At 41.3% G+C, this 27640-nt stretch overlaps 1 long non-coding RNA gene across 3 annotated transcripts in view; it reads left to right on the top strand.

The window, feature by feature from the left end:
* The window catches only part of LOC148537704 (uncharacterized), a 67683-nt gene extending 42742 nt beyond the window's left edge, over window positions 1–24941 (top strand). For all 3 annotated transcript variants that reach the window (XR_015873481.1, XR_015873479.1, XR_015873480.1), the window contains 2 exons: window positions 9767–9855; window positions 24857–24941. This is a non-coding gene — a long non-coding RNA (uncharacterized LOC148537704). The remainder of the gene's footprint in view (window positions 1–9766; window positions 9856–24856) is intronic.
* Window positions 24942–27640: the final 2699 nt, after the last annotated feature.

Genomic DNA, 27640 nt, shown 5'->3' with positions numbered 1-27640 from the left:
TTCCGTCCATTTACAATGCAAATGCAGAAGGAGGTGTCACAATGCATTTGCGTGATCCCAGCACGGCGGGCCAGGTCACAGCCTGGGGTCCCCATCGGTCAGCATCGAAACAATCACGACCATCATTTGTGATTGTTGTATTGTTGTCGATGTTCCATTGGCCAGACTGTGGGAGCTAAAGCTTCCCGCAGCCTGGCCAGATCCTGGCAGCTTGCGAGGCCAAGAAGTCTGCATGCACCCATGCAGACCCTGACTTCGTCCATCCCGGAAAACGGGGACAACACACCCCAGTTTCTGGGAATGCTGCCAGGGAACGCCCCCACTCTGCCTCCCAAACACAACAGTCTCTCAATCAAGCTGCGGCTGGGACACAATGCGAGCAGGCTCGCAGTCGGAGGGCTGCACATGCGCAGTACACCTGCTGCGCATGCGCAGTCCTTCAAACATCAGAGATGTGCGCTAACCACCGGGTTAGCATACATCTCTGAATCAGTCCCTATGCGCACTCCTGCGGGGTCGTCCGTCGCATCTTCAGATCTGTCGTACAAGCTGCTCAATCTGAGGATATCATCAATGATTTTCAGCAAATCGTGTAGTGTGTACGCACTAGGGGATGTCCAGGAGATATGTTACCGTTATATCTTAACAATCTAATGACCGAACAACGCACAATATATAATTTGATCATATGGAAGATTGCACAGTGTGTACGCACAATGGGGCTGATTCAGCATTGCACGAAAGTGCAATGCTGAACGCAGATACCCGATAATCGGGAATCTGCACGTGCACAGGACTCATTTTGCGAGTGTGCAGTATGGGTCCTGCGTAATTGCATGCAGCCCCTTCGATGTCTCTGCCTGATTGACAGGCAGAGGCATTTAAGGGGCGGTGCAGGGACGGGGTCAGTTGGCGTTCCCAGAAACGGGGGCGTGTCTGCCCTGTTTTCCGGGAGTGGCAAGGCCAGGTACTTCATCGATGGATACACTTTCCCATACCTCCCAACATGACCCTCTCCAGACGGAGGCGTTCCCATGGGAACGCCTAGTGATGTCAGTGGGAGTGATTTTGGCTCTGATAGAGCCAAAATCACTCCAGAGCTTGCGGTCACCGAGACCCTACCGCAGGGTCTCGTCGCAAGCCCGATGGTCGCGATGGTCTTGACCATCGCGACCATCATCATGGACGCTCGCATAAGCTGTGGGTGGTAACACACAGCTATGCGAGCGTCCAGGAGGACGCTCCAAAACATAAAAAAAAACGCCCTGATTCAGAGCGGGCGCTCATTCAGAGCGTCCGGCTCTGAATCAGGCCCACAGTTGCAAAAAATCAGTTGTTGATAAGTAGATGTGAAATATTTGTATTGATCTTTGTCTAATTTAATACTTATGGGTTTTAGCTTTTCATAACTAGCACACCCTCACTGCCTTTTATCCCTCTTGGCATGTTAGTGTGATTTTGCAACTGTGGGGTGTTTCAAAGAAAATAGAATTTGTGGTAAGCGTTCTTGGTCGAGGAGCTGAACGACCTTTCATCATAATAAAAACACATCAACAAACCAATGATTTCTATGAAGATGACTCCATGAAGGATTCTTCCGTTTCCCAGTGTCTTAGTGACAGCAGAACTGTTCCAGTGAACTTCCAGTGAACTGCTAGAGCTGTGATAATATAATCTCTTAATGAAGAGCAGCACATCGATTAATCTTTTGGGTATACGTTTCAGATGAAGGCTTTGCAGAGCTGTCTCTATTGTATACTTGTATAATGTTCGAGCTACTCTGAATTCAGCAGAACAAACGCAGTTATATATGGTTATATAGACTCCCATTTTCTGTGACTTATTTTACTGCTATTATGTTTACTGCCTCTTACAAATTACCAGCAAAATCCAGGAGAAAATGGCTTCATGGCTCACTAATAATAAACAGATCATTTACTATTACAAAAAGTACAGATTTACCTTATGAAATAGTATATTGTTTTCATGCAGAAGGCACACTTAAATAAGGAAATGAAAGGGAAATTCGTATTATTATTTTGGGCTCTATTTATTAACATTATTTTTACTAAAATAAAGTGAAAAAGGGTGTTTTCACACCATTTTCACATTATTTTAATTTCACCTACAGTTACTATAGGGCAATTGGAGTAGAATTCGTAAAATTCTACTCCAACCCCTAAGTATCACTTATTTTTTAGTAATCAGATCGCATTTCCCATAATTGTAATGGGAAATGCGATCCGACCAAAGTTACTAAAAATAAATTGTAAAAAATACCAGGGAAAGCCCTGTGATAATAACGACACCTATCCAGGGTCTCCCCCTGTTACCGGGCTCCTACTCTGCTCTAAAAGGCAGAGCAGAGCCGGGAGCCGGCCCCAGTGATCAGCTGTGTGGTCCAAACAGACCACACAGCTGATACACTGCAAAAAATCAGGGGGGCGGGGCTTAGCGCCGGGGGGGGGTAGCAGCAGCAGCGGCGGCCGGTCACAGTATTATTTTGCAAAACTACCGAGACTAGTGTGTGGAGGGGATTCGCAGGGACAGAGCTTTCTCACAAGCTCTGTCCCTGCAAGGGATTTGTAGTAAATCCCTGTGATATTGCCTGAATTCACAATGCGAATTCAATCGGTAGTATCACACTACAATCTGCATTACTAATACGGATTGTAGTAACTAGAGCCCAATGTCTCGAAAAAAACCACCAAAATATTGTATTGTACATGTGAAATCTTTGAATGCAAGTTGTTTTTTTAGTTTGGAGGAAATTTTTATTTTTTTAATTTTTTTTAGTACTCATTTCTCTGAAAACTTTCTTGCTGAATATTGATAGTATTGAAAGTATTAAAACTCAATTTTATCTACAGTATATGTCTATAGTATTGAACTGTATTTATTTCTGATGTATTGCCATATTATTCTACTCCCAAAATGTTCTCAGTAGAAGTATAACTTGGAATCGTATATACCATACTTAACTACTTTTTTCAACCTGAAAGGGTGATTTACAGTGAACTAAGGGCCTGATTCAGACCCGGTCGCAAGCGCTGAGCGCTCGCAACCGGGTCGATGGTGGACCAGAGCGCATGCACACGACGGAGCCGGCTCCGTTGTGCGCATGCGTGAGACCCGGATAGCGATGGGCAATCCATCGCTCCGGGTCTCGCACCAAATGGGGCGTGCTGTCGATGTTGAGTGACAGCACGCCCCTTTGATGGGCGGGCCGGGGGGTTGGCAGCCCAGATGGAGGCGTTCCCATGAGAACGCCTACCGTCTGGGGGCGGCCCCACTGACGTCACAAGTGATGTCAGTGGGAGAGCTTTCGGCTCTGTGTGAGCTGAAAGCTCTCTGGGGCTTGCGGCCACGAGACCCTACCACAAGGGTCTCGTCACAAGCCCGATGGTTGCGATGGTCTTGACCATCGCGACCATCATCATGGCCGCTCGCATTAGCTGTGGGTGGCAACCCACAGCAATGAGAGCAGCCAGGAGGCCGCTCCATTAAAAAAAAAAAGACGCCCTGATTCAGAGTGAGCGTTCTGTCAGAGCGTCCGGCTCTGAATCAGGGCCTAAATCATCAAGGCCTCACCCACTCCAAGAGACAGAATCGGGTCACAAGGAGCAAACACTCCCTGTAGTCCGGAAAGTTATAGTATGGAATGTACAGTATCAGATTTAGTCTATTTACTAAGCAGTGTTAGGAGACAGAGTGAAAAGAGATAAGGTAACAGCCAATCAGCTCCCAACTGTCATTTTTCAAGCACAGCCTGTGACATGGCAGTTTGGAGCTGATTGGCTGGCACCTTATGTCATTTCATTCTGTCTCCTAACACTGCTTAGTAAATAGACCCCTTAGCATTAGGTGCACAAGGTCTGTGACTAGGGGTGACAGAGACTCAAAGGTAACTTGTTCTTTTCACAGAATATATGTGAAACATTTTGTGCAAATGTCAAATATATTACCTTAAGAAGTAAAGAATATGTGCATTTAAATGAGATTCAGAAATATTAATATTAAATTAAATTAACTGATCTGAAAAGGCTGACTTGATTAATTCGATTACTGATCACACCAGGCAAACTAACATGGGTCAAGTTGAGGGAACGAGGGAGGTACAGTACCATCTAATTCTCTATAGCACATTTCATCTATCCATCTATCTATCTATCTATCTATCTATCTATCTATCTATCTATCTATCTATCTATTATTTTTCTCATACATACCACTGTAGATAATATATGTGTATAAATAAAGGTCTAAGCTTGTCCACATCTCAGTGATTAACACATATTGCTATCCAAGCTATAACAAACTATCCACATCTGTTCTGTGATTAACACTCTATCCTTCACAAATACAGAAAAACAATTGAAAATGACTGAAACATATTCTCAATAAAAATGTTACTACTATAGCTATAAATGGAAAAAATATGTTACATACAGGGTCGGTTCTAGACCATGTGGAGGTCAGGACAAGAGTTTCCATTGGCGCCCCACCCCCATCAAAAAATGAACATTTCAGGTTAACACAATACTTAAATCAATATGAACACTAGTATTATGCATGCCCAGTGTCTCAATTTGTTTCTATTATGTCAGAGTTGCCGCAGCTCTGGGAGAGTTTTCTTAATTCTAAAAATGTATGTATGTGCATATATACAGTATATATATATATATATATATATATATATATATATATAAAGTAACTTGGCACTCTGCACAGCAGTAACAATAGCCCGGGTGCCCTCCGCCAATGTAGTACTAGAACAAAGTTAACTGGCAGCACCAGTAAGAGACTGGGGCATGAAGGGCCCACCACGGAATACTGTGGTAAGGGCCCAAGCTTATGGGGTGTGGCCAGGCACCAGGGGAGGTGGGCTTTGATTGGCAGGAGGGCTAATCTCTGTGTAGTTTTCCATAGAAGCAAACCAAGAACCCCAAATCATCCATTATCCTACTCCACCAAATTACTGACCCATAGAGCAAGGTGTGGGGCCCTCATGCAGTGGGACCTACTAGGAATTTCCCCTGTCCACCTGTGGGCCAGTCCAACTCTGGGTGGCACTCACAGGATTTCTCAGCAAAAGCAGAGCTGGTACAAGAGGCTCTGTACATCAATGTTTCAATTTATCTGAGTAAGTTTTCACCAGGATAAACGTTGATTCATGCAGCCTGTTGTACAGGCTCTAATTTTGCTGAGAAATCCTGTGAGTGCTGCCATTTACCTTTGTTTATATATATATATATATATATATATATATATGCTTGTACACTATTTCAACATGACAGGGGTATGCTAGGTGTAGCACAATCACCATATAGAAGAGTGCTCAGCTAAAAGACAAAAACTAGTGTACAGAAGGAGATAGACACCAGATAAGTAGTATGGCTGATAGATAACTAGCCAGCATCAGATACAGGACACTGTGCTTTCAGGTGATATCTCCTTATCCCCAGTACTCATCCCCAGAAAACATAGGAAGGCTTGACCTTCTTTGATGAGCTGAAGTCCCAAATATAACTTCATCCTCCTTGTTACTATTTTCATTCTTCTGGATGTTGCACTGATACAGAACGATCCACCATCTTCTATTCCTAGGAGCTGCTGCTGTTAGTAGAGCTGAGCGCGCTGCCTGGGTGGGGCTGGCATTGTAGCCCCACCCCCTGAGTCAGTCACACTGACTGACTGACTCCTGCACCAATATGCAGCAGTCAGCGCCCATATTTAAATCACAAAAAAATAATTATTTTCAATTATTTTAAAGCAGTCAATTAAGAAACTGCGATAGTGACCGTTGTGCCAGGGTGAGTGCGGCAGCACCTAGAGACTGCAGCGCCCCAGGCACTAGCCCTGCCAATCCACCCCTTGAGCTGCCCCTGGTTACATATAAAGATTACTGGTTCAGTTTTGCTGAAAACTGAACACACCCAAACTTTGGGGGTCCCAGCTTGGATCTCTATGGGGTACCTAAAGTTTGATGGTACTGTATATAAGACCTTTATTGTACTCTGTGCCTGCCCTGACCTTTTACATGTTATGACTATAATTTTGTTACTTGACTGGATTTGTGGCTATTTCCTTGATTTTCATAGAAGGTAACAAAACCTTCATCAAAGTTATGCACCTGATGAGTCAAGGGACTAATCAACTTGCTCTCTGTCCTTCTATTTTTGTGCACAGAATCAATTATTTTATACTTGTACTTCCTAACCATATCAAGGCACCCCTTCTCATGAAATAATGGATTAACCAAGTCTTCTCATACTTTCGCCATGTAACCTTCAGGTTAACCTGAAAGAACTACATATTCAAAACAACATCTAGTTGCCATTGCCCATAGGCGTATCTATAATGGGTACAGGGTATGCAGTGCACATGGGCCCCTGGGTCCAGGGGGGCCCACACCACACACCATGCACCTATATATTATACCTACGTCTCCGATCATGAAGAAGAATTCACAGTGAAATGGTGTTGGTGCCATGTTCCTTGAGATCTGCCCATGCACAGCAGATAAATCACTGGATACATGGCTCTGGCACCATTTTCCCAAAGACACGGTGCATGCGCCCATCAGAGAGGAGGGCTCACATGGGCCCCACCCTCTTTTAAACCACCCCTGCCATTACCATATCCTGTCTATTAACACAGCAAATTAACTTGTTTCCCATCAGCCAACATATCGCCAACCAAGGTTTATCACTGTATTTTATTATTAATATTTAAACACCTGCTGTTATTTTTTTGTCCTAGTTTTGCAACTAAGAAAAATGAAAGTCTTGATCACTATGATTTAGAAGATAAATCTTACAGCATTTATAAATATCTCTTAATATCTATTTTAGATTTGTGCATCCCCATTCTATTTCCCCAAGTATAATTTACATACTGTCATTTTGTCACAATGATATTAATTTTATACAGTAACACCTGCTGCAGGCACTGCTGGCTTTTATATTTTTCTTAAATTAATTTCCACATACATTCCTGGTATTACAACACTCAAATAATGGTAAAGCTGCATACACACACAACGATTGAGTTAATGAACGATTTTAGTAAACGATTTTCTACCTTGAAAAAATGAACTAAAATCGTTTACTAAAGTTCTTCATTTACTATGTTCATTTAAATGTAATGAACGATTTTTATGAACTACAAACGATTTTTGCATATTAACTTAATGAAAATCGTTGAGTTGACAAGTCTGACTGAACTACAAACTACAAACGTGAACGCGCATGAACAATAATCGTTCATCGTTTGACTGAGAATTTTTTCAAACGATTATCGTGAAACGATATCGTTTAACGATAATCATTCAAAAAATCGTTGTGTGTGTATGCACCTTAAGAGGTAATATAATTCTGCAAAAATACTATGAGATTTGTCAACTTTTTGTTGTGTTTTTTTTATTATCAAATAGTGTTAGAATATATTATAGTTATTAATACTACCAAGACACATTCTTGATTACTAACAATGGACTTTTGCATGATTAAATAAGCATTAAAACTTTGGCCCTCATTCAGAGACGCTCGCTAGCGGCAGTACGCTCGTTCCGAGCGATGTTTGCACATCTGCGCATGCGTACAGTTTTTAGTACGCATGCGCGAACCAGTCAGTGCGGCCGAAAATCGTTTGTACGCTATATAGCGAGTGCCTGCTATTTTGAGTGACAGAATGAGGCGTATGTGGAGGGGAGTGGAATTTGAACGCAGGGGTGCTAAAAGGTCAAAACGGGCGTTTTAAGGGAGTGCATAATTAATACAGCAGCGTCATTGACCACGTTACTTGGTTTTTTTTACTCAGAACTGCTCGCAAAATAGCGGTTGAAAAAACCAACCACAAGAATAGCGAGCAGTTCATACGCTGTACGATGTACTCGATTAATCTAATAAATAGCGGACATGACGAATGGTGCGAGCCGCCAGGGGGCGTTTTTAACAAATAAACGAGCGTATGTTTTGCTCGCTCGCTCAGACTTAGAGGTGTGAACAGACTGCAATGTGCGAACGGATCATTTGAATAGCCACCCCTTGTTTTTGAACGAACGACCGCAAATAGCAAACGGTTCTGAATGAGGGCCTTTGTTTCCTATACAGTTAAATTACTTACATTAATTATCTGTCTAGAGGGCCTTAAATAACAGAGTAACCTTGAGTCCAACTGTATATTTTTACTGCAAAGCTTTCTTACATGTCTCTTGGGCAAGATAAAACCATCAAAATTAATTTTGCTTCAGTTTGTATGGGAAGAAAGAAGGCATCATTAGCCAATGCTTAAATATACATATTCAGCCCAAATGTCATATATTCCTCTTTTGTGACTTGATTAACTGATTTTTACAAATTTGTATAATTTTGTATCCATTTTTATTAGAAATGTGCGCGGACCCGCATGTTTTGGTTTTAGGTACAAAATGCTCTGTTCCTGGACGCCCCATCTAATTGCAGTCACCTGTGTTGAGCTAGTTATTTCATGAGAAGGGTGTATCAGCACAGGTGGCTTCAATCATAAATTAAGAAAGAAGTCCAGGAGCAGAGAATGTTGTACCTAATGGAATGGGTCATGTTGGAGGGTCTGCAAATGTAATGGTTTTGGTTTTGGCAAAAACCACCCTCAAGTATTTTGGTTCTTCTCTGTTTTGGTTTTAGATTTCTTTAAAATTGATAAAAATAGCTAAAATCATGGACCTATTTACATACAACCCAAAACCCGAGAATCAATTTTCAAATCCCAGTTTTGAACTTACAGAGACCCGAGCTAGGACTCTGTTTTACTGGGAACCCCAAAAGTGATCTGAGCCTGGACTCAATTTGACGTGGAACCCCAAAGTTTGGATGTGTTCGGTTTTCAGCAAAACCGAACTGCACACTCTAATTTTTAAACACATACAGGATACAACATCAATATATGAGAGGGCAAATGGGACTGCCAGTCCGGGCTGCTATTATCAGAGAGCTGCCTCCAGGAGGAAGCAGCTACTCTGCCTTTCCGCCAGCCTTATCCGGCTCCTAGGGGCTGCAGACGATGCAACCCTTTGGATGCCGGTGGCATGTTAGTGCGTATGCGCTGGTATCGTCACCTGACAGATCGATTGCGCAGGCCCAGCCAGGAGAAGCAGGTGAGTAATTGCACCCTCCCTCCCGTTTTCAGCCTTGGCAACCCCCCTCATCTAATTGGGTAGGAGCCGATGCTGCTTTTAATTAATTATGGAGTGGTCCAAAATGAATAGTAGGCTGTACAGTACTTTTGAAGTGATAATTTCACAACAGGTTTCCAATTCTGACCACTAAACAGGTATTATAAGATTTACCCCAAGATTGTCTTCATTGTGCATTTCTAAGGGGTTTGTGTACAGGACAAAATTAAATTATACTGCACCGCAAAACAAATCTGATAGTAAATGGTTGTGAATTATAAAGTATGTCAGGACAATTAATTTCACCAGTTCATAAAACAACAATTTAATCATATACAGTAGTTACACTATATTCTACAGTGCTGTTCAATTCAATTTAATTCTCACAGGCACAAACACACACTAGGGCCAATTTAGTCAGAAACCAATTAACCTACCATTATGTTTTTGGACTGTGGAAGAAAACTGTGTTTATGGTTGCCAAATTGGATTTTTGTTTCCTAGCCCTGCCATACCTCTTAGGGAATCTACATTTTCTCAGATCTTATGCTGCTATCATAGCAAGACTGTATTCAGCTACTGTATTCATCAGAATTTCTCCTTCCACTGCAGAAACTGTATTTTTCATAAAGAAAGAATGAACACTAGACACTGAGCAATTCCACGCTCTTTTCTCAACTTGGCAAGGCTCTGCTAAGAAGGTGAGTGGCAAACAGCGTTCTGGATACATTGTGGGCATCTTGAGATTACATTGGTATATTTTAATCTGTTTAGAATGTATTCATTTCAAACACACATATGAGCTGCTTTTTTTTGCTTATTTGGATGACATTGTCCTCCTCTCTGCTTGCACATGGCTAATCTACTTCCATACCTCTATGCTCAAGTTGAAAATGGGAATTTAAAAAGATGCCATAGAATTTCTGAGTTTAATTATTTAAACAAATGAAAATGGACAAATGTAAGCCAGATGAAGTCCACTAATGGAATCCAGATGGATCCTTACAACAACTCAACAATATTCAATAGAATATCTCTCGCAGACAGAAAAAACATGCAAAGATTCTTTGCCTTTTTAAATTATTTCAGGACATTTATCTGAAATTTGTCTGGTATTATCTTTCCTATCACACAGCTGGAAACTGAACACACAGAAGGGGCCTATCCATTTAACGACATGAAAGACAGAACGTCCAGCGTTCAGACTTTCATGTCGCTGAGGTTGCGGGCACCACACTGAAAGACGTTCACTGAACGTCTTCTTTGCAGGAGCCCAACCTCCCTATCTATTAACATGCCGAACCTGATAACCGTCGTCAGGTTGACCGGCATGTGCGATAGATAGTCGGGGTCGGCAAGGACCCAGCATGCACACGCATCGCTGGTCCTTGCCGGCTATCCACTAGCAGACATTCTGCACGTTCCGACCAAAATCTCCTGGTTTTGGTCGAATCATGCAGAAAGTCGGCAAATGGATAGGCCCCTTAAGGGGGAAAAGGATAAAACTTTCTAAAGAGGATGTATGGATAGGTTGTCCATAGTAACCATCAGCTTCTAGCTGACTTTATCAAGTACATTGTAGAAAATGATAGCTAGAAACTGATCCTTTTTAGAAGATTTAATATATCTCCACCTAAGAATTTATTTATTTTAGGGAGAAAAGCCCATAAAAAATGAATGTTTTCAACAAAGATAGGCTTTCTCTCTATTTAAGAAGCGACTGGCTGCTGATAACTGTTGCCGAATATAATTTGTAATAGCCTTCAATGGCTACCTCCAGCGATAGTGTCTTCATTCTTTGAGTATTTTACAAAGCCTATTAATAAAGGACAATAATGGTGCAAGTAAGCTGTCTTCCTATTATTACTGCCATCTCATGATGACGAAAACAGAGCTACAGTTGTCTGTATATGAGGTACAGGGCCGTAGCTAGGGTAGTGCGGCCGGTGCCATCGCACAGGGCACCACAGGTCGGGGGCACTGTTTGGGCCTGTCAAATTTCTGTTTATTATGATTCTTGCTTGTAACTTTCTCTTATTTCATCCCCAGCATCTCCTGGCCTCTCCTATCTCTTCCCTAGCCCTTCCCCATGAGGCCATTCCCTTTTTTTGGGTACATTATGTCCCTTTGAAAAATGAGGGGGGCGCCAATGCTCTTTCTGGCACAGAGCACCAAAAAGTCTAGTTACGGCTCTGATGAGGTATATTTACTAAAGTGCGTGTTTTTAGAAGTGGAGATGTTGCCCATAGCAACCAATCAGATTCTAGCTATTATCTTCTAGAAGATGCTAGACAAATGATAAATACAATCTGATTGGTTGCTATGGGTAACATCTCCACTTCTATAAACCCACACTTTAGTAAATATCTATCTATCTATCTATCTATCTATCTATCTATCTATCTGTCTCCTCTTATCACTGCTAGCCAGTTGCCCCAGCAAACCTTTAATGGTACACTGCAGTGACAGAACAGTTTTTACTACAGTATCATAACATATTGATAAATAGACCTTTAATCTTAGGCCCGTATTCAATTTGGAGCGAAAAGTCATTTTCGTGTGTTTTGGGCGAAAACTTTTCGCCGATGTTATTTCGCCAGGCGGAAAAGTATCGCCGTATTCAATTTGAAAGACTTTCTGCCTAGGCGGAAAGCCAATGCAATCTAATATGCAAAAAAGATTCGCCTATGAATAGCAGGTGGAAAAAAGTGCTGAATTGTAGTTTTGGGGTGCAAACCCCCGTGCAACCTTCAGACAGTCCCCCAAAGGTAAACTGTGTCAATTGTTTTTTTAAAAGACTTAAGAACACCCCAAAAAATCTCTGAATTTGGGGGCGAAAAAAAAAAGTTGGTGGAAAAAGATAAAAACTAGCAAGCTTGACTCTGGGGGGGTCCCCAAGTATGGCCCAGGTGTTTTTTTCATTGCAGGTGTTTGCGGCAGGTGGATTTTTCATGATTTTTCAACTTCATTGTAGAAACTTTTAAATATGCTGACCCATATTTTCAAGTACCCCAAATTTGCTGGGATGTTATTTTCTGCAAAAAACCTCCAGAATACTATTCTGCACCACTTATACAAAAACACTATTTAGCAGCTATTGAGCCCGTTTAAAAACACCAAATACCTTCAGCAAGCCAAAATTGAGGGGTACCATAGTGAACCCCATGTTAAAGCATCTTTTTGGGGGTCTCAGGCTGATTTCCCCAAAACTGACAGTACTTTCCGCTTGTTTAAGTTTCGCCGGGTCCCGTTTACGCCTACTTTTAAATTGAATACGGTAATACGCGGACACACGCGCGATAGTAGGCAAAAAGTCTAGGAGGCGAAAAAGTATCGCGGTTCGGCTCAAATTGAATACGGGCCTTAGAGGCATATTCAATTCCAGGTGAAGAATCCCGTACTTTTTTCATGCCAGACTTTTCGCCTACATCGCTGGTTTTCAATGCGAAAAAGTATCGCACGCGTGCCTGCTTTTCCCTGTATTCAATTAGAAAGTGCCAAAAACGGGACCCGGCGAAACTCTAACATGTGAAAAGTACTGTCAGATTTGAGGAAATCAGCCTGACACCCTTCAAAAGATGCACTGACATTTGGGATCACTCTAGATACCCCCAAATAGCCCTACTGAAGGTATTTGGGGTACCTGCATACTCTCAATAGCTGTTATTTAGCGTCTTTGCATAAGTGGTGAAGAATGGCATTTAGCAGTTTTTTTGCATCACTATAAGTAGTCCCAGCAAACTTGGGGTACCTGAAAATGGGTGCTAGCATATTTTTAAGTTGCTAAAGTGTAGTTTTAAAAATCGTTAAAAAACCACCTGCCGCAAGCACCTGAAAACTTAAAAACACCTGGGGAATACTTGAGGAACTCCATGGAGTCTATTTTGCTAGTTTTTCATTTTGTCCCCCAACTTTGTACTTTTTCGCCCCCAAAATGAAAGTACTTTTTTGAGGTGATCTAAAAAAATTATTTTTTTTTACGCAGTTTACCTTTGGGGGACTGTACCAAGGGTGCAGGGGGGTTTCCGCAGCTTTGCACCCCAAAACCTCAATTCTGCACTTATTTTCGACACTTATCCATAGGTCGAAACTTTTTTGCAGGTTCCAATGCATTGAGTTTCCGCAATTGAATACGGAGGAAACTTTTTGCAAGATTAAATGACGTCACTCGTGATACTTTTCCACAGAAACTGACTTTTCGCACCTATTTGAATACAGCCCATAGATGGATTCTGTGACGGGGGCCTGATTCAGAGATGGACGTAAATACCATTGTGACATGAAAGACTACCAAAAATAGGATATGTCACAACCACCGGGATTTGTATTGAAACACCCATCGGCTTCGCAATTCCAACTGATTGCGTACAAATATGCAGCATAGGACGCCGATCAGTCGATTATCAGAGGTCTGAGGAACCCTATCGTCACGCAGAATAACTGAGATGCCGGAGCTTTTGCAACTGCCTATAGGAACGCAGTAGCAGGATGAGACAAATCACAAAACTGGTTGCGACATGTCTGTGTTTGAATTGTCACCCCCCCAATGCCACCAACAAATTGTCCCTGCATGTCAATCACTTTGCAAATAAATCCCCACTGTGAGCAACAATGGAACACATTCTCTGTGCGACTTTTACACATGAGCAGTAATTAAAACATTGTCCATTTGGAAAACATGGCCATTGCGTCTATCCCTGAATCAGGCCTATGGTGAGATACTGCCACATGTAAAGAAGGGGTTATCCTACTTGCATTTAATGGCTAGTTGCACCTTTTCCTTATATGGGGTGGTTGGGGTCTATTTATGTCCTCAAGCTCAGTCACTTGCTGGCTAGTTTTTGGGTAGTTTGTTATAACCCCAGTGGCGTAAATTCATCCCAGGCGCCCAGAGGCAAGTTGTAATGTGGTGCCACCCCACCCCTCAAAGCAGTTGACACTGTAATGTTGCAATTTGCATGCAGACAGGCTATAGATAAACGAAGGCAGCAGCTGATGGTCTGACATGGAGCTCTCCACTAGTGTATGCTGGGTTTTTCAGGTGCCAAGAAGGGGTGCCATGTATTGGGTGGCCGTGATGGTACACTCCGGGTACATAGTTACAGCCCTAAGTGGGGTGAATATGTTGTGGATAATGGAGGAGCTGCCCCCTTCAGAGCTGGAGCCCGGCTGCAGGTGCCTCCATTGTCTCCCATAGTTCTGCCCCTGTATAACCCCTCACATCTGCACTTAAGGGCCTCTATTTAATGGAACTTGTATCACAGGCAAATGCAGAGGATTCACAGAAATCCCCATCTCCTTCCTGGCCAGTGGCTGAAATCATGACCCCAATCACAGTAGTATATAATACGATATTACTAGAGCTGCTGTCATAACATATAGTATTAGGGACAGAATGGAGCTGTTGCGCATGCCCACTAACAAGCAGCTTCTCCTACCAAAAGTGGGATGTATCGAGTGTCGCAATTAGATTACTATACATTCTGCCCCTATTATTCTGTTATAGAGCTGTCCCGGTGATGAAATAATTTCTGGGTTTGTGACCCGGGAGTCCAATGGTGAATGTGCGGCCTTTGGCTGTAAGAAGCCTATAGAATGCTATTGGTAATGTCATCTATAGATGGTGTTGCATTCCTGGCACAAACTTTGGAAGGTACGTTATCCGGAGCTTGATGCATGCATTAATATTTCAGCCCCATAGACTCCTATAGGGACTGGTGTGCCAAGGGTTTACAGCAGATATCTTTCATATCTGCTGCAGACCTTTTTTAATACTTATGGGGATCCAGCAGTTTTCAGAAATTCTACTGCGTATTTATGCTTAATACTTCCTTCACCAAGTCGGCTTTGTGTGGGGCACACAGGACTAGAGAGACCAAAGAGCAGCTGCCAGTAAGAAGAGACAGGATTCTTAACATGAGGTGGGAGAATGTGTGCTTAGAAACCTCAATTCTGGCTCCTACTCATTATATACAAGTACCAGTCAAAAGTTTGGGCACACCTTCTCATTGAATGGTTTTTGTTTATATAAATTATTTTCAATATAGTAGATTAATACTGAAAACATCAAAACTATGAAAGAACACATATGGAATTATGGCCCTGATTCAGAGCCGGTCGCTATTTGCGCTCGCTCGTTCAAAAACAAGAGGTGGCTATTCAAATGATCCGTTCGCAAATTGCAGTCTGTTCACACCTCTAAGTCTGAACGAGCGAGCAAAACATATGCACGTTTATTTGTTAAAAACGCCCCCTGGCCGCTCGCACCATACATCATGTCCGCTATTTATTAGATTAATCGAGTACATCGACCAGCGTATGAACTGCTCGCTATTCTTGTGGTTGGTTTTTGCTACCACAATTTTGCGAGCAGTTCTGACTATAAAATAACCCAGTGACGTGGTCAATGACGCTGCTGTATTAATTATGCACACCCTTAAAACGCCCGTTTTGACCTTTAAGCACGCCTACGTTCGGATCTCCACTCCCCATTTTCAAGCACCTTCCCCTGTTACCACCCACAAACGCCTCATTCTGTCACTCAAAATAGCAGGCATTCGCTATTTTGCGAGCACATGAATTTCGGCCGCACTGACTGGTTCGCGCATGCGTATAACGATCCGTACGCATGCGCAGATGTGCGAACATCGCTCGGAACGAGCGTACTGCCGCTAGCGAGTGGCTCTGAATGAGGGCCTATGTTGTAAACAAAAAATGTTAAACAAATCAAAATATGTTTTAGATTTTAGATTCCTCAAAGTAACCCCCTTTTGCTTTGATGACAGCTTTGCACACTCTTGGCATTCTCTCAATCAGCTTCATGAGGTAGTCTCCTGGAATGGTTTTCCAACAGTCTTGAAGGAATTCCCAGAGGTGCTGAGCACTAGTTGGCTGCTTTTCCTTCACTCTGCGGTCCAACTCATCCCAAACCAGCTCAATTGGGTTTAGGTCGGGTGATTGTGGAGGCCAGGTCATCTGACGCAGCACTGCCTCACTTTCCTTATTGGTCAAGTAGCTGTTACACAGCCTGGAGGTGTGTTTGGTCATTGTCTTGTTGAAAAACAAATTATGGTCCCAGTAAGCACAAACTAGATGGGATGGCATGGCGCTGCAGAATGCTGTGGTAGCCATGCTGGCTAAGTGTGCCTTGAATTTTGAATAAATCACCAACAGTGTCACCAGCAAAGCACCCCCACACCATCACACCTCCTCCTCCATGCTTCACAGTGGGAACCACACATGCAGAAACCATCTGATTACCTTCTCTGCGTCTCACAAAGACACGGCGATTGGAACCAAAAATCTCAAATTTGGACTCATCAGACCAAAGTACAGTTTCCACTGGTCTAATGTCCATTCCTTGTGTTTCTTGGCCCAAACAATTATCTTCTTCTTGTTTTTCATCATCAGTAGTGGCTTCTTTGCAGCAATACGACCATGAAGGCCTGATTCACGCAGTCTCCTCTGAACAGTTGAGTGGTTGGTGCCATAATATGGATTACAACAGTAATCAAATAGTGGTGTCCACTGTGTACTAACCCTACCTCTGCACAACACAACTGATGGACTCAAACACATTAAGAAGGCAAGTAATTCCACAGATTGACTCTTGACAAGGCACACCTATTAATTCAAAACCATTCCAGGATTCTACCTCATGAAGCTGATTGAGAGAATACCAACAGTGTGCAAAGCTGTCATCAAAGTAAAAGGGGGCTATGTTGAGGAATCTAAAATATAAAACATGTTTTGATTTGTTTAACACTTCTTTGTTTACAACAAAATTCCATATGTGTTCTTTCACAGTTTTGATGTCTTCAGTATTAATCTACCATGTTGAAAATAATTTAAATAAATAAATATATATATATAGAGATATTTAATATGGGAATTTTAACCTTTTCCTGGTCACTTGTGTTATTTACAGTATATGAGATAAATATGTTTGCTACAGTTCTAAGTTAATTTCTACCCTACACTAATCCTAAAATGTGCTACAACCTCCAAAAGCTCTAGTTTTCAGAGGTTTATCTCAATACATATTGATCTCTCTATGTTAAAAGGTCTCCAGCAGATATCTATGGGGCTGCGATGTGACTGTATGCATCAAGTTCCCGAACACATAACTTTCCGGAGCTTGTGTCCGCTAGGCAACACCATCTATAGATGTCATTGCTTATAGAAGCTTATGGTCTTCTATTAACAGAAACTCTCCTATGGTTTGCGCTTTAGCAGGCTGATGAGCGCAGATAAGCATTAGAACTCCCGGGTCATATACTGGAATTTGTACATCACAGGGACAGCTCTATATTGGAGAAGCTGTAGAAATGGTTAAGTGTCCCTGCATACAGCCATTATAAAAAGCCGGCATGCAGGTGAATAGGGGTGGGATGTATTGCAATTTAATGGCAATAATTGATACATCTAACAGTTTTAATACTGTATTGCATACACTGTTCAGTGTATAAGGAGACCAATGAGTACATATATGTCTAGGGCTGGTGCTAGGTTCTTCTGCCACTACCCCAGACTCCAAACATGCTCCAATGCTTGGGACTTGGATTGTGGAATGGTGACCAAATCAAGAAAAAAATAAATTCAACTCAGGTAAACTAGCCCTACTGCTGCATCTAACGCCTTACTGTGATTGTTGGACCTGTGCATGTTTTCAGTATATATATTACATACACTTTGTATGAGGCAGACTATAGTTTGTTATGTGCTAATCTTGTCCTCCTTATGAGCTGGCCACACTCGCTCAAAAATCAAGGATTTGGAACTCCCCTTAGAAATCCTACTTTTGCCCTTGTGTATATTCTCCAATCCTGTGCCTGCATGTTGTTACTTGCTGTGGTAATCTCAAGATTCTGCTGGACTTCAGTACAGATTCCTGCCTGGTGACTTGAAGTTAACCCATTACATATACATAAAAAGAAGCTGCAATTGGGGAATCTCATATTTTATTTCTGTACCTACTGTATCTTGGTTCACCCTGAATCTTCATTAGCATTATGTTGGAAGTTAAATGTATCTAAATATATAAAACTTTGCTTCTGTACTTGCCATTCTCCTTGTAATGACGTGGGTTTCGCCACTGATGTTAACCTTGATAGAAACATCATAGTTCCAAGAATAAAAATGAACATAACAATTGTACATCTAAAGCCGCGTATCCAGTTGCCGATTAAAATGAGCGATTGAACAATAACAATATCGTTATCGTTGAATCGATCATTAATCGTGCATGAATCGGGCATGAAAATGTCAAAAATGACCAGCGATGCGGGCTGGTCATTTTCAACATCAATCATCGCCTGAACATGCTGGACAATCTGCCGATAATGACAAATTGACCATGTTCAGGGATGAGAGAGGGTGCCTACACTGAATGACATATCGTTCAGTGTAGGCACTGCAGGGGAAGAGGAACGACTGTACGATTACAATGTTGATCGTAATGTCGTTGCACTATCTGCTAGTGGATATGCACCTTAATGCCTCACGCAGAGTTGAAAGTATCTCGGGTGAACAGTATTCAAAAGAATTGTGCATTGAAAATAGCATATACTGTATATATTCACCATACAGAGCTTTAAGTCCACATCTGCATATTTGTCTGATTTGCTATTAGACATAACAGCACCAGACTGTCCCACCAGCAGGACTGGACTGGGACTAAAACTAAGCCTTGGCATTTAAAGCTCACATGCCCACTTTGGTGATGGTGTCCAGCTAATGGAGTCCTCCTTTTGGATTATTGAGAGGCTCCCAGTCACACCCAGTATGTGTGATGTGATGTGATGATGTCACATTGCACCTTACATCCATTGCACTGAGCAGATCACTGGTAGACGGTGCAGCTCAGCCAGGCCTCCAAATGGGTCAGCCTCTGATTGCCGATTGTGCTGGACAACGATCAGAAAGTGAGCTGAGCTCTGGAAATCAGACCTGATCAGCCTGGTTTCTAAATGGTTCAGCCTCCGTCTGGTGGCTGAGCAGGCTTATGAGAACATTGGCCCATCTGGCATTTGTCAGAAGTGCTAGATGGCCAGTCTGACTAAGCTCTCCATGGTGTTTGGGAAAACCCTATGGACTGAAGCAGAGCCCCACTGCTTATCCAGATCATGCACTGTGTTTCTCCATAAGACACTGACAAACTTTCATCATCACTAACATGATATACTTCAATCATTTCAGTGCTCTCCTGAATGTTGGAGAAGACGTATGATGTGGGGTCCGATGTCCCACCCCTGATCCACCAAACTCTGTATTAATGTGTAGAGAAATGCACGCTTTTGGGTGAAATTATGCCAAGTTTATTTAAGCCCCACCCACTTGAAGTCCGCAAATGTGGACTATTTAGGAAGTGTGCCATAGGACATATTGGCTATTAGAGTAGTTGTTGAGAGGATAAGGCATTGTGCTGGTCTAGTGTATTTCTGCATCACTTAAATTTGATACAGTTACAGGATTTGTTTTATATTTATAAAAATAATTCTTGAGAGAGTTACAGTGTCTCTTCCTTTCCTACATAATGCACCATACTGAGCAGCAACCTTGTCTTGGGATCTGAGTTCCTTTATTTTGTTGTATCTCAATGTTTTATGCAATTTGATTTTATAATGTATTTCTAGATATAAGGCAGTTGCTTTTTATAAATGGAATGTTTGTATTTGGGTAACACAATTTAATATAGTCAAATTCGCAATCTTTTCTCCATGTTCTAGCATACATCTGTTGAAAACATCAGACAGGGCTTCCCCTTCTGTAAGAAGCTCTCCTGAACATTGGCCTCGGCACACCCAGAAGTCAGTGATGACACTCCCCCATTTTTGAAAACGCTGCCCAGCACCAATCCCTCCCCGCCCCCAATGGCTGCAGGCTGTCAATTGGGTTCTGAGCATAGCAAGTCCACCCACCATTGGCCTTGTACGCAGTCCATTGACTTTGTGTACAAGTCTGAATCAGGCACTATGTGTACATTAAGCCACATCACTCGCATGTATTAATCTTATTTTTTAAAACTGATATGCGTATAAATCTGAATATACCAGAGCTGGCCAAGTTATATGACTATGTCATGAGTTTATTGTGCCATGTGATAATTTTAATAAATATAATATAAATTATACATTCATAAATCAGTCACTGAATACCCTGCAGGCACATGTCATTCTGCATGACGCCACCTGGTACATCATTTTGACTAAATTAATGAGTTGTTGACACAAACTAAGCAGCACAACAACAAAAAAGAAAATCTGTGCCCTCTGTAAATTATCCAGCTTGGCCCGTAATATGGAAGTGTAAATTGCAATGAAAAATGATTATTAGAGTGCTTCATTATCAAATTGCAATTATTTTGATACAGTAAGTCAATAATTACTATCTAAGATGAATCATTTATCACCGTAAATGTTTAGAAATTTGAATGGTCAGAGAAAGGTGCATTCATTTCTGTATACAGCAAGATCTGTAATCCCACAGTCACTGAATAGAAAAACTCAACAATAACTCTACGTTTCCCATCATCAATTTATATAATTTGTTCTGCCTGACATGTGCTCAGTGCCTCCCCCTTAACATATTTTCCTATTCGTAATATTGATTTCCGCAAGAATGCTAATGAGACCTTTTTCTCATCAAGATAAAAGTATTTCCCTTAGTCTATGGATTGTAAGGCTGTAATATACCTTGTTCTGGATCACTAGTTTGCCATCATGACTATCCAGTCCTGATGTTACCCAAATGAGAAGACCCAGATTCATGTTGGTTTTCCTAATATACTGCATTGGCAAATGTCTGGTGTTTTTTCATCCCCTGAGTGTTCGCACCTAATGCAAATTCTCAAATGACATCAGCCTTTTGCTAAAGTGGCAGCAGGCAGCTGGAAATGCGAGCAGACACAGATCCCAGTCATACAGACAAGGCTACAGCACATCTATTGCTGGCTTTTTAGGAAGCTTAACGAATCTGCAAGTTCCATAGCTCAAGTCTACTCCGTCTTTTAAGATAAGCATAAAGAATCATACCCGGGAGACTGAGTAAATCCTTATTCACCTCAGTGGACTATGGACCTTTTTTGAATGTCCTTTTATGTTGCCTTTGTTTATCATCTTTGCACTAAGCTTTGGAATACACAGCACAGGAGGCTGCTGAAATATAATAATGTCCTGCTTTATTTAGTTATATTTGGAAATATATGTTCAGCATGTTGGACAGATTTATGATTTCAACGTACATCTCACAACTATTTTTTTTTTGGGTTTGTGAAACGACTATTGGGAATCAGATTGTCAGCAGATCTCATTTCCATTGAAAGACCTTCTGACCATCCTATTCATGTCCCTTGGTGCTCCAGCCAGCTGTGTCATTTATTGTGCTGTCCTTTCACTCTGAGGAGACAAAAAAAGGACAATGGTAGTCATTTCACAAAGGGCTAATCTTCATTAAATGACATTTTGCATCTAACCTTGATCATATATGAATTTTTACACCACTCCTGTGTCTACTGGTTGTCAGTTTGAAGACAAAACTATGCGCTGGTTAAATTTCTGGACAGGTGTATTTTTCATACTGGAGTTGAAATTCCACTTCTGGACCCTTTCCCATCAGAATGAGAGCTCGGGTGAATGTGACATTTTCTCATCTGCTCACATGCACTTGAGTTCAATGTAACAAAAAAATACAACCTGATCTTTATTTTTTTTGCAAGATTATTTACTTTTATTTTGCACTGAAAAGAGAGATATTAAAATAACTATTTTCTAATTCACATCCCTAATGGATCACTAGCTGATTTGGAAACATTGATCTTCTTTCTTTCTTTCTTTTAAATATAAAGTAACAATAGTCCTGGCTTTGTACTAATTTCTTTAGCAGTGGATAAAGATGGGATGTAAATGTGAGAGTCCAGATAAGATGTTCACTAAGGGCCTGTTTCATTACGGATCGCAACTGAGATTACGCATGCAGACGGCCGACTGCTGCGTACTGCGCTGCGATCCATCAAAGGGTGATTGACAGGAAGTGACCATTTGTGGGTGGTGACGGGGAAGGTCTGGGGAAATGCAGGCGTGTCAGTGCGTGTGAATGCCATTACATGGACGTGCTTAAATTAGCCACTGAAATGGCATACGCAGCTTGAACTTTCACTGCGTGAGATGAGGTTAGTAAATTCTGAGTAAGGTCAGACCTGTTGTAATTGTGCATGAGGCTCCGATGGTACTCTGTTACCTATGGTTTCGCAGACTTGCAATGTATTACGGATGTGAGTAAGGGGAAGTGGGCGTCCTTATGTTGGGCTGCGACGGCATTGCGATTGCAAACATTAGCATATTATCACAGTGAGTCTGCATGCATAATCACAGCTGCGATCGCAATAGCAATCTGTAATGAATCAGGCCCTAAGTCACTTGATAAATGTCAGTTCAAATCTCTAAATCACAAGAAGATAGGTTAGGTTTGCAAATATTTCTTATATATTGAAGGATATGTAAAGTTATCTTTTTTTTATACAACAAAATTTAACTTTGTTGTAATGAAAACAGCACTTTTCTTTCTAATGACATATTACAAGTTATTGTTTAATTTTTGGAAACTTTTACAATCAATTCCTACACTTCCATATCAGTAAGCAAACCTCCCATTTTAATTATATTTAATCACAGGTTTCCTATATTCTTCGTATAATGGAACACTACGTATAACAATGGGTCACTGCCTTTAGAACTCATGCAAGTATTTTCTTATCCTTTCAGAGAGACTGGCAGGAAAGGTCCACATGTTTCCGTGTTGCCACATATTCTCCAACATTACATTGACCATAATTAGTCAATGTAATGATCATGGTTCCCCCATGATCATATAGATATGTGAATGATGTAGGAATTTGTGCAGTAACTTCTGTGCCAGTTTGCACAGGAGAGAACATTTTTTTTGCCTTTGCTAATTTTTAACTCCACTATTTTTTATTGATCAAACACTGGATTAGCAAGATCACAGTGACGTACAGTACAGTATTCATCACCCAAACGGAAGCATACAGTAGGTTTTATGGACTTACAAAACATCATGATACCAATGTCACCAATAGCTTATGCCAGGCAAATACAGGACTCTGATCCCTTTCCAAGCTCAACCCTGCCACTCGTGAATCCTATATTAATGGCTTGATTCACCTTCAATTTGAAATGTACAAGCTTGGGAACAAATGAGCTGTACCTTAGTAATATGTCATGTTTGTCAAAGTGAACAATTTTTATATATTGAGTTTCAAGGAGATCAAGGAAGAATGAAGTGTGTGTAGCTAGGTGTTTAACCAGGTGTGTAGCTAGGTGTACATACATTGAAAACATTTGAATCAGGAATAAAAATCTATCATTGTTGTACTACACATAAACGTGCGCTGCCCTCGAAAATAAAGGGAAAAATAAAGCCGGCCAAGCCAGTGATTCTCTTTGTTAATATATCACTATGCTAGGAAGCATCAGTTGGCATACTCTCTGGGGTGCTGTAGTAGAGTTGGATGTTAATAATCTGTCTATCCAGACTTTCATTAAGCAGATTGTACCCTTGCACTTATTGTGCTGTTTATTTTACCTACCTAAGACACCTGTCTGTGGATATGCCCTCTGGACTATTGAGCTAGGCAAAATTTTTTTGCACTCATGGATAAGGCTGGTTTCAGGTGAAATTCACAACATAGTTCGACATTTTGAAGGACAAGCTGTCAAATCAAATGGATAGGTAACAAGGCTCCACACTGGGTATACTGTCAGGTTCTTAATGCCACTGGGGGACTAAGTAATATTCTTCCATCCCAACATGGGCCATGAAAATTCTATTCATGATGGCTGGAGACGCAAATGTCCACATCCATCTTCTGAATCAATTTCTTTTGGTTTGCATCATGATCCTTCTCTTTGTCAAACAGTCATTCTTGAAAAATGTTTTAATATGGTACACAGGTTAGACATTGTTTTTAAGCTGGTCATACACCGCACATTAATGCAGCTGACCAGCCGACACAAAAGAGGGGCGAAAATAGGAGCGCTCCCATACACTGCACAGTAGCTGGAGGTGATCTCCATTCACAGCATGAAGATGACTGAATGATGGTCAGGTGAATTGGACAAGTGTGATAACCCTATCAAATGATTCAGACCATTTTTCAGATCCGTATTGTTCAAACCAGTCATTTGATCAGCAGGTTTGCACGATTATCATGCAGTGTTTGAACATCTTCAGACCATAGTTTTAATCTGCATGTTCCCCAGTGCTAAAATGGCATTATTATATGAGTTTGATTAAGTAACCTTTAAAGTGTGTCATGTGTACAACTGTAGAGGGTGATTGAGGGCATGCATTAGCCTTTATCTACAATATAAAAGCGAAAACTTGTCCTTCTGTCATTCTGTCTTTCTATACAAATCCACAGTTTACAAGCCGAGATTGTGAAATATTACATCTGAGCGTATTAAAACACGGTGGAGGCAACTAAAAAAATTTGAACTCGAAATGAATTACTGTTCATTTTTAATTAATTAAAAAACACAATTTTTGCATAGCATTCGCCCTCTACAGGTCAGGTACGGAATTAGAAAAGGATTTAGCTTATCTAATATTTTTTCTTTTCTATCTCTACTATCTACTATATAAAAGCAAAAATTTGTCCATCTGTCTTTCTATACAAATCCCCAGTTTCCAAGCCACAGTTTCCAAGCCAAGATCTCTCACGGTTCTACACCTAAAACACCAAAGAAGAATAAAAGCATTGTCCTGTTTGGTTTATTGTTAGATGCAGATTTGGACACCATTCTTCTTGGGCCATCTGCAATGTCAATAATAAAAATATTAAAACATTATTTTTGTTTCATTTCATAATTTGATTTTATAACATGCATTTTGCTACATACTAAGGAATTATGGAATTTTATTCTGTAGCATATAATCTAACTCTCTGAACATCATTTACTATGGCCCTCGCGTGGAGTTTACAGTACCTTTTAAATGCTGTATGAATTTATAACCACTATTGATATTAAGCCAGGCTAATTATGAGTCTGAATATGGTAAAAATTGCTATCTGCATCCATGAGGAGAGATCCATCTGATTTAGAATCAAGCCCATAAAAATGGCAACTATACTGGGATGCAAAAACACAGCTCTGCAGCACAAATTTTTATTTATACTTGCTCATGCATGAGCTTACACAACTAGATGGTGTCAACAGTGGCGACCAAACTTTTTTGTCTACCTCCTTGGTTGCTGGACCGCACTATGGAATGCACAGAGGCTACTTCTGGTTCATTCCTTTGTCAGCCCCTGAAGGGTAAAACAGATTGGATGAATCTTATACACCGTGGAGACCCTGAATGCTGGAAACAGCTGCACAAGGAACTAGAAGTAGTTGCTGTGCATTTCATAGTGTGATCTAGCAACCAGGAAGTACACAGTCATCCTGGTATCAGAGCAACAGAAGCTCTTGGCCGTGTTTACACTGTACATCCGACAAATTTTGAATACTTCTATCTCCGAAGTTTGCTTTACATCGTTACAGGTCCTACTTCCTTCGAAAGACCTTAGGACCCGAGATGGGGAAGTTTGTCACACTTTGTGTGACGCCTGCCTGAGGAGATGTTTGTTGGAGGATGATGTGTAAACAACAAACGTTCTTAATATCCCGGGCAACGCTGGGTACTCCAGCTAGTAATTAAATAATTATTGGTAGGACAGCAATTATTTTCAGGCTTGTCAGGGCTATCAGGAGAGTTGTAAACTACAATGGTTCTTTCTGAATCTTCATATTTACATTTATTTATGATTGAAGGAGGTCTTGGTCTAAGTCACTACACAGGATGACCTGATATTGTCTAAAAAGAATATTTTTCCATGAAGCTCTGAAGCTAAATAAATTTAGTGACAATAATACTGCCAATGTGTAAAAAACGGTTTTGTGAGCACATAACAGACATTCAAGGGTTTATATAATCTTCCAGGCAGCTACACTAACCTGCAGCAGGTAGAAGTACTGTGCTTACTGAACTGTTTCTAGGCAAATTGAGTGGAAGATGTATAACAGTAGAGCATACTAATTAGTATAAAGAGCAGAGGAAAGATCTGGGAGTTAGGAGAGCTTTCTCAAAGCAGCAATGAGTCATTGGCAAATGCAATTTATGTTGATCATAGCACGCAAAAGCCAGGTTTGTTTGACTGGGTGTAAAAGAAAGTTGCATTAAAACATAACAAAAAAACAAAAACAACAATGGTGTTAATCTCTTGTAAACCAAACATTCAAGCAACGTAGAGGTTAGTGGGAGCATGGAATCTAAACACAGAAGACTGTGGATGGTATGTTTTTTATATTATTATATTTACCTTTGAACGCACAACCTTTACCTGAATGACAACAGCTACAACCAGGTTTTATACATAAAAGCATCCATATTGTACACTTTAAGACAAGCCTGAATATGAGCCATAAAAAATCCACAAATGTAGTAATTTCCGAAGTTAGCCAACATTTGCCAAAGACTCAATATTTGTGAAACACGCAAGATCATGAATCTTATTACATACCACTGACTACCAGTTAATACAAGACTGCAAATGGGTTACACCACACATATAACAGTAAATTATTTAGTTGCAAAACTCAAAAAAAACATAATTTGTTAATGAAAAAGTAAATTACTTTGTAAATACCAAAAGTGAGTTAAACTTAACCTAATTGTACAAGAAGTTATTATGTGCTTTTAAGGTTCTAAAGTCCCTGTATCTACATAGCACACTGTCACAACTTCCCGGATGGTTATGGACGCAACCCGTGTTTGGGGATTGGCGTGACCTATTTCTGAGGCGCGGAGTCTAATGTGCCCTCGGTGTTCACCAGGGACCCTCGCAGAGGGTATGGGCTTGGCTGTGTCCAACACACAGGTCGCGGCAATCAGAATAGGTCCCCTTATACAAGTGCTGGGTAATACTGGATGAAGCAGAGAAGACGTGTAGCTTAGTCGACAGGCCAGGTCAGAAACAAATGGACTTAGACGGTACCAGGGAACAGGCGTAAACAGGTCACAGGGAATAGCTGAAGTCAAAGCCAGATATCAGATGTAGTACCAGGGTTCAGTCAAAATCAGGGTCACAAGCGAAGCCAAGGTCAGGAACAGGTTAATGGAATATCACAGGAATTCTGGAGTCTGGTAAATGAGCCTGGTAGCAGTGGTGGTATTCTGCACAAAGGAGCCACAGGTTACAACTGATCTCTAGGAAGCAACACTTTGCTCAGGCACCAGTGGGAAGTCTCACAGGGGATATGAGTCTGCTGCAAGTCCCTGATAGGCTGCTGAGGTCAGCTGAGGCAGGAGCACTCTCACTGGCAGAATGCTAACAGCTGACATAGTGCATGATGGTGATGTCACTGCATGGTTCCCAAACAAGGTCAGGCAGAAATCCTGACCTGCAGCAGATAGCAAGGTAAGTCG

This window comes from Taudactylus pleione, unplaced genomic scaffold (assembly GCF_031769625.1).
Source record: "Taudactylus pleione unplaced genomic scaffold, aTauple2 ptg000046l, whole genome shotgun sequence".
NCBI lineage: Eukaryota > Metazoa > Chordata > Amphibia > Anura > Myobatrachidae > Taudactylus > Taudactylus pleione.
The sequence above is the reverse complement of the archived record's forward strand: the minus strand, read 5'-3'. Positions and strand labels throughout refer to the sequence as shown.